Below are 8,378 nucleotides of genomic sequence, written 5' to 3'. Positions count from 1 at the left end.
TGTTAGCCCTAACCGTCCAGGGTGTGCCCTACCACTCGCTCTGTGGTATCTGGGATAGGCTGAAGTGACACTGATAAGGATAAGCAGAAGAGGATGAATGGATGGAAATCATCAAGTTGACCTTGAAGATAATGACCACACTCACACGCCCACAAAGTTTTATCAGAATTCATTCAGAACTTTTCCAGCTATCGTGATTACGGACAGAATGACATGGAAACACTAGTAAAAACAGAACCTCCTTGGCAGAGGTAACAATCTTGAGACACAACCTGAGCTCCTGTAGCTTAACCTCGACACTCATCTTAGTATTGCTATTCAATCTCTGCCCTTACATCTGCTCCTGGTTTCAGCTGAGATTAAAGAACTAAGGATACAAAAATGCGAGAGTTAGTTTAAGATGTAGATGTTACTTTAAAACCAAAAAGTAAGTATATGGACCCATAGTGCTGTAATCATTAGTTTAGGGCTCTCAAAAGTAGTACAGTGATATCACATCATATGAATCCCCCCCTCCAAAAACCCCCCCAAAACAAACAAACAAACAAACAACAAAACCCCGAGACAACATATCTATGACAGCCAACAAAGGGCCTCCAAAAACAACTGAAGCTGATATAAAAAGATCAGGGCATGCACATAAAACAAGGTTTGATGGCACACTGACATGACTCCAGTAATGTAGAGTCGTTGGATTAATTACAGTGGGGCAAAAAAGTATTTAGTCAGCCACCGATTGTGCAAGTTCCCCCACCTAAAATGATGACAGAGGTCAGTAATTTGCACCAGAGGTACACTTCAACTGTGAGAGACAGAATGTGAAAAAAAAATCCATGAATCCACATGGTAGGATTTGTAAAGAATTTATTCGTAAATCAGGGTGGAAAATAAGTATTTGGTCAATAACAAAAATACAACTCAATACTTTGTAACATAACCTTTGTTGGCAATAACAGAGGTCAAACGTTTACTATAGGTCTTTACCAGGTTTGCACACACAGTAGCTGGTATTTTGGCCCATTCCTCCATGCAGATCTTCTCGAGAGCAGTGATGTTTTGGGGCTGTCGCCGAGCAACACGGACTTTCAACTCCCGCCACAGATTTTCTATGGGGTTGAGGTCTGGAGACTGGCTAGGCCACTCCAGGACTTTCAAATGCTTCTTACGGAGCCACTCCTTTGTTGCCCGGGCGGTGTGTTTTGGATCATTGTCATGTTGGAAGACCCAGCCTCGTTTCATCTTCAAAGTTCTCACTGATGGAAGGAGGTTTTGGCTCAAAATCTCACAATACATGGCCCCATTCATTCTGTCCTTAACACGGATCAGTCGTCCTGTCCCCTTGGCAGAAAAACAGCCCCATAGCATGATGTTTCCACCCCCATGCTTCACAGTAGGTATGGTGTTCTTGGGATGCAACTCAGTATTCTTCTTCCTCCAAACACGACGAGTTGAGTTTATACCAAATAGTTCTACTTTGGTTTCATCTGACCACATGACATTCTCCCAATCCTCTGCTGTATCATCCATGTGCTCTCTGGCAAACTTCAGACGGGCCTGGACATGCACTGGCTTCAGCAGCGGAACACGTCTGGCACTGCGGGATTTGATTCCCTGCCGTTGTAGTGTGTTACTGATGGTGACCTTTGTTACTTTGGTCCCAGCTCTCTGCAGGTCATTCACCAGGTCCCCCCCGTGTGGTTCTGGGATCTTTGCTCACCGTTCTCATGATCATTTTGACCCCACGGGATGAGATCTTGCGTGGAGCCCCAGATCGAGGGAGATTATCAGTGGTCTTGTATGTCTTCCATTTTCTGATGATTGCTCCCACAGTTGGTTTTTTCACACCAAGCTGCTTGCCTATTGTAGATTCACTCTTCCCAGTCTGGTGCAGGTCTACAATACTTTTCCTGGTGTCCTTCGAAAGCTCTTTGGTCTTGGCCATGGCGGAGTTTGGAGTCTGACTGTTTGAGGCTGTGGACAGGTGTCTTTTATACAGATGATGAGTTCAAACAGGTGCCATTCATACAGGTAACGAGTGGGGGACAGAAAAGCTTCTTACAGAAGACGTTACAGGTCTGTGAGAGCCAGAGATTTTCCTTGTTTGAGGTGACCAAATACTTATTTTCCACCCTGATTTACGAATAAATTCTTTACAAATCCTACCATGTGGATTCATGGATTTTTTTTTTTCACATTCTGTCTCTCACAGTTGAAGTGTACCTCTGGTGCAAATTACTGACCTCTGTCATCATTTTAAGTGGGGGAACTTGCACATCGGTGGCTGACTAAATACTTTTTTGCCCCACTGTAGTAACTCATAAAGATGAAGGAGTTCTCAGATACACAAGTCGAAAATATCAAGAGATAGGCAAATCAAGCGAGTTGTTGCCTTCCCTTTAAATCTAAGTCAAACAGTTCTTTGAATAAGATCTGACAAAGACACCTTCATAATGCACAGGAGGCTCAAACAGTGACAAAAATAAAAAATAAGTCTTTAAAGATCATCATTTAGTCTATTTTACTCAAGGGGAAGCAGAGCAGCTCCAATTCCAAAAACTCTGAAAACATGAAATCCATAAAAAAACAATGAGTGCTTTGGTACAAATGGGTTCATCTGTGAATTTTGCGCATCTTTTGTGACGAATCTCATGCCTTAGAAATAAAGACCCACTCAAAAGCTGGTCAGAGGGTACAATATTAGCAGACAGCTATAGAGTCGGATCCTTTAGACCTGCTTGGGAAAAAACCCGAGATTCTTATAAATATAATTGGCCAATAGAAAGCAGGCTTATCTATTGCTGGACTGACTCCAGGAAGTGAAATTAGTGGTACGAGACTATCCACTCTTAGATGTTTTTTTTGGGTCAGCACAAAGACCAAAAAGGTTTTGATTCATAATTTATTAGTTGGAATAATACTTACAGAATGATTTGCACACATTACAGATGACATTCTTCCATTTGTAACAAATGTATTCATCTTTATACCTGCTCTTAAGCAAGGTCTGAGTAAATATATCAGGGTATAACTTATTCAAGAAAATTTAACGCAAACAGCCAGGAGGGAAAGTTAAATACATTAAAAAAAAAACTAGACTCCAAAAACTCAGGGGGCCCTTTGACTAATAACTCTGTCCAAATATACATCGACAAGTATGTTAAACTTGTTTCTTTGGAAAAGGAGATTTGGAAGGATCCACTGTTTTTAGTACGAAAGGTGGAAACTACCTGAATTAATGTACTGCATGGGTGCCTTCTCTCATTTGCTATTTTCCAGTAATTGTACAAGTTTCTGGACACTTTGTATCCAAATTCATATGGCAAAACAAGGGCCCAGAGTGAGAGTCAAAATTCTTTGCTCCTACAAAGAGATAGGCAGCTTGCTTCCTTTCAGAAATGACTACAGGGAATCACAACTCACAACCACAGAATGCTGGTCTCATGCATTATAGAAAGATATTGAAATAAAATAGCTTCAGATAGAACAAGACGTGGGAACATATCAATTTCTGCTCTCCCCTTTCTAAAAGAAATTGTTTAGAGGATACTTCAGACACAAACTAAATGGGTAAATCACACACTAAAGGTTTTAGAAAAAGTGAAAACTAAATTGAATCTATATTTAGTGAGTCATGTTGTAATCAAAGGGAACAAAAAAAAAATATATATATATATGTGAATTTGTTGTCGGCCAAAATTTAAACGTATTATTAAGTGGGCGGAGAAAAGCCCGATGACAGCAAATCAATTGTTTGATGAATGTTCAAACAGTCTCTCCACTTCGGGTCTAGTACGATACTGCAGTAAAATAACACAGGGGTAAAAAGAAATAGCAAAATCAAGAAGAACTTACTGGATTTTCAGGATTTGTAGAGGAGTTAATGCATTAAATATGAAAAGGGAATAGGAATTGGAGGTCAATACCACATATGGAGACGACAAGTTGGAAAGGGAGTGGATATTTTGGGATAAGTCATTGAGTAATCTAACCTGGAGAAGAACTTGACTCTGTGAGCCCATCTCATGGACTTGGGGTCTAACCAGTAACTTACTCTGGATGGCATTACACTGGCCTCCAGTAACACTGTGCGGAATCTTACATATGTCCTTCAATGTTCATATCAGACAAATTTGTAGGACTGCTTTCTTGCATTTGTAGTATCTCTAAAAGTAGAAACATCCCGTTGTCAGAGTGATGGTGAAAAACTAGTTCATACATTTATTACTTCTAGGCTGTACTACTGTAATTCATTATGATCAAGTTGTCCTTAAAAAAAAAACCTCCCTGAAAAGCCTTCAGTTGAACCAAAATGCTAGAGACTGCTGACAGGGCCTAGAAAGAGAGGGCATATTTCTCCTATATTGGTTTCTCTTGACTGGCTCCCTGTTAAATCCAGAATTCAATTTAAAATCCTTCTTCTCATATAAAATGTCTTGAATAATCATGCCCCATCTTATCCTAAAGACATCATCGAACCTTATCACCCCACTAGTGCGCTCAGCTTACTTGTGTTCCAGGGACATTTAAAAGTAGAATGGGAGGTAGATGTCCCAGCTTGGATTAGGGAGACAGGCTTAAAACGTTCCTTTTTAATAAAGTACATGGTTAGGGCTGGATCAGGTGACACTGAATCCTCCATTAGTTGCAATAGGCCTAGGATGTTGGGTGCTTCCCGTGAGTGTTTCTTCTTCATTCACCTTTTTCACTCTCCATGTTTTTATACACCTCTGTATTTAATCATTAGCTATTATTAATCTCTGGCTCTCATCCAAAGTATGTTTTTTGTCCTGCCTCTCTCCCATCCAGCTGTGGCATATGGCTGCTCCTTCCTGAACCTGCTTCTGGAGTTTTTCCTTCCCACTGTCGCCAAAGTGCTTTCTCTATGAGGGTTGTCTGATAGTTGGAGTTTTCTCTGTAATAATGTATCTCCTTACCTCACAATATAAAGAATCTTGATATAGGGGTGACTGCTATTGTGTTTTTGCACTATATAAATAAAATGGATTTGAATTGAACTTAGCCCTCCATCCTTGGCTCAAAAAAGCCAACATGGCTGCAGCCAAAAAAATGGGTGACACCACAGTGGAAACAGCCACCTTTTATAACTCTTTGGGTTCAACATAAGACTACATCTCTTGATTGGAGGTACTGAATCTCTGAGGTCAAAGGAGAAAAACAAACTCTATATAATTAGAGTTCTCATGTTATTACCAGGCAAGAAGATGGTAATAATCAATTGACCCAGCTTTAATTGTGTCAGTTGTAGTGCATTCTAGACATGGCTACAAGATTGCAACACCAGATTGACACTAATTAGAAAGATGGCCGTGTGTTACATTGTACCTAACACAGTGAGCATACTGCAGCTTCAGTAGGATGATTAAGGGTGGATGGGAATGTGTGTATGACTTCGCTTGCGCGTTTTTATTGTCATCAAGTCCTTCGTAACAACATTATTGGTAAGACATTTTCTATGAGACTCAAGAGACTCATTGTGAAGGAGTTTGCTGACGCAGTTCTAAACTTTTTAAAAAAAGGAAAAGATTCTGTACAGATAAGAGAATCTTAAAACAGCAGCTTCTGTGTCATCAAATACAATAGCCTCACTTTTTAAGTCTCTAAAATAATTTTTTGCAGCGCCAGGGAAATAAAGTAGCTGTCACATGTTGGTGCAAATGCTGCTCCTTGTAGATTGTTGTAAATGTCATTACTCAATGTGGTAAATGTCTTTATTGAAATTCAATAACACGCAACACCACTGCTTTGGTCTAAGAAGGTTCCACCTTCGACCAGTGTAATAATCATGCTGACACTTACAAGGCCGAAGAGGCTACCCATATGTGAGGATACGACAAAGGAATAGAAAACAGGAAAAAAATGTCATTGCCCTTTCAGGATAAACAGCACTACCTGTTGTAATTATTGCACCAGGTGGCATTTTGACGTCCAGGATTCCTGTGCCAGCGAGCTGCAGAATCTGTAGACAAGGGTGGAAGTAGCTCTGCACCTCCAGCTGGCACAGAGTGAGCTTTGGCCTCTGGGACTCACCAAGAGATGCAGGCAGGGCCCTGTGCTGACCCTGTTTCTATTGGCCAAGCTGCTATGGTCATAGCAAATTATATCCCACATAGCAAAGCTGTTATGGAGAAGCAGGTTAAGGTAAAGACAAGTATGAATGAGATGTAAAGTAGCAACACTGCTCTACATGGAAAATAGCGACCGGTGGGCCAGAGAAGAAGCAGGAGGGAGAAAAAGCAGGGTGGAATTAGATGGAGAAAAAATTATTATAAAATTGCCATTAATCACTGGCTTATGGAAGTGAGTTTCCGCCACTTAAAAAAAAAAACAAAAGTATCCATAACTTGAAATTTTGAAATTTCCAGTTAGCGCTACCAATCAGAAATCTACAGGGTGGGCCATTTATATGGATACACCGTAATAAAATGGGAATGGTTGGTGATATTAAAGTCCTGTTTGTGGTACATTAGTATATGTGAGGGGGCAAACTCCTCAAGATGGGTGGTGACCATGGTGGTCACTTAGAAGTCGGCCATCTTGGATACAACTTTTGTTTTTTCAATAGGAAGAGGACCATGTGACACATCAAACTTATTGGTAATGTCACAAGAAAAACAATGGTGTGCTTGGTTTCAATGTAACTTTATTCTTTCATGAGTTATTTACAAGTTTCTCTTTGTTCACAGCCATTGACATGTCGAAGAGGTTAACACGTGAGGAGCGGATCGAAATTGTGTTGATATCTGGTGAACGCAGTAACCGGGTCATTGCAGCACATTACAATGCAAGACACCCTACGAGACCACCCATCTCCCATGCTACAGTCAGCAAACTGCTCGCTGAGTTTCGTGAAACTGGTTCAGTGTTGGATTTGCCAAAATTTGGACGCAAGAAAACTGTCACTAATGAAGAAACATCAGTGGCTGTCCTAGCTTCATTCAGCAAGAGCCCACAGCGTACTGGAGAGTGGCATCAGTCGAACATCCCTTCGGCGGATATTAGCTACTCACAAATGGCACCCTTACAAACTCCAGCTACTGCAGCATCTCAACGAGGATGACCCAGATCGGCGCACAGAATTTGCAGAATGGGCAAAACAAAAATTGGAACAGGACCCTCAGTTCACGCAGAAGATTTTGTTCAGTGATGAGGCAAACTTTTATGTGAATGGTGAAGTTAACAAACAAAACCACCGCTATTGGTCTGACACTAACCCACATTGGATGGATCCCTCCAAGACTGTTGGAACAACAAAAGTGATGGTTTGGTGTGGTATATGGGGTACAACGATAGTGGGTCCATTCTTCATCAATGGAAACCTCAAGGCCACTGGATATTTGAAATTGCTACACGATGATGTGTTTCCCTCTTTATGCACTGAAGCTGGCACGTTCCCTGAGTTTTTCCAGCAAGATGGTGCACCACCACATTATGGGTGCCAGGTCCGAGCATTCCTAGATGAACAGTTTCCTGGAAAGTGGATTGGTCGTCGTGGGCCAGTTGAATGGTCCCCAAGGTCTCCCGATCTGACCCCCTTTAGACTTTTATCTTTGGGGTCATCTGAAGGCAATTGTCTATGGTGTAAAGATACGAGATGTGCAGCACCTGAAACTACGGATACTGGATGCCTGTGCTGGCATTTCTCCTGCGGTGTTGCTATCAGTGTGTGAAGAGTGGGAGAAGAGGGTTGCATTGACAATCCAACACAATGGGCAGCACATTGAACACATTTTATAAGTGGTCAGAAACTTGTAAATAACTCATGAAAGAATAAAGTTATGTTGAAACCAAGCACACCATTGTTTTTCTTGTGACATTACCAATAAGTTTGATGTGTCACATGGCCCTCTTCCTATTGAAAAAACAAAAGTTGTGACCAAGATGGCCGACTTCTAAATGGCCACCATGGTCACCACCCATCTTGAGGAGTTATATACTAATGTGCCACAAACAGGACTTTAATATCACCAACCATGCCCATGTTATTATGGTGTATCCATATAAATGGCTCACCCTATACATGAATAAAGTAATTTCCTTGTTACCCAGAAGCTGAAGCCCTGAGCTACAAATGCTACAGCTAAGCTACCAGTATTACAGCCAGTCATGAATGCACAAATTGCTGATTATTTTCAGCGTAGCTTCAGAAATGATGAAATCCTTGTGTTATTAGCTGAATGGCGTCACTATCAGCAAACGTACTCACGAAAACGCCAATTTGTTTCGATCCGGTTTTGAGTGCGCATTCCTCGTAGATTACTGATTGGCAGAGCTAACTTGAAATTTCGAGTTACTTTTCTCAAAATTTCAAATTAATAAGTCGAAATTTTGAGTTAATAACTCGAAATTTTGAGTAATGG

This window comes from Aulonocara stuartgranti (genome assembly GCF_965226115.1).
Source record: "Aulonocara stuartgranti genome assembly, chromosome: 3".
NCBI classification, from domain to species: domain Eukaryota; kingdom Metazoa; phylum Chordata; class Actinopteri; order Cichliformes; family Cichlidae; genus Aulonocara; species Aulonocara stuartgranti.
This window is presented reverse-complemented; position numbering follows the sequence as displayed.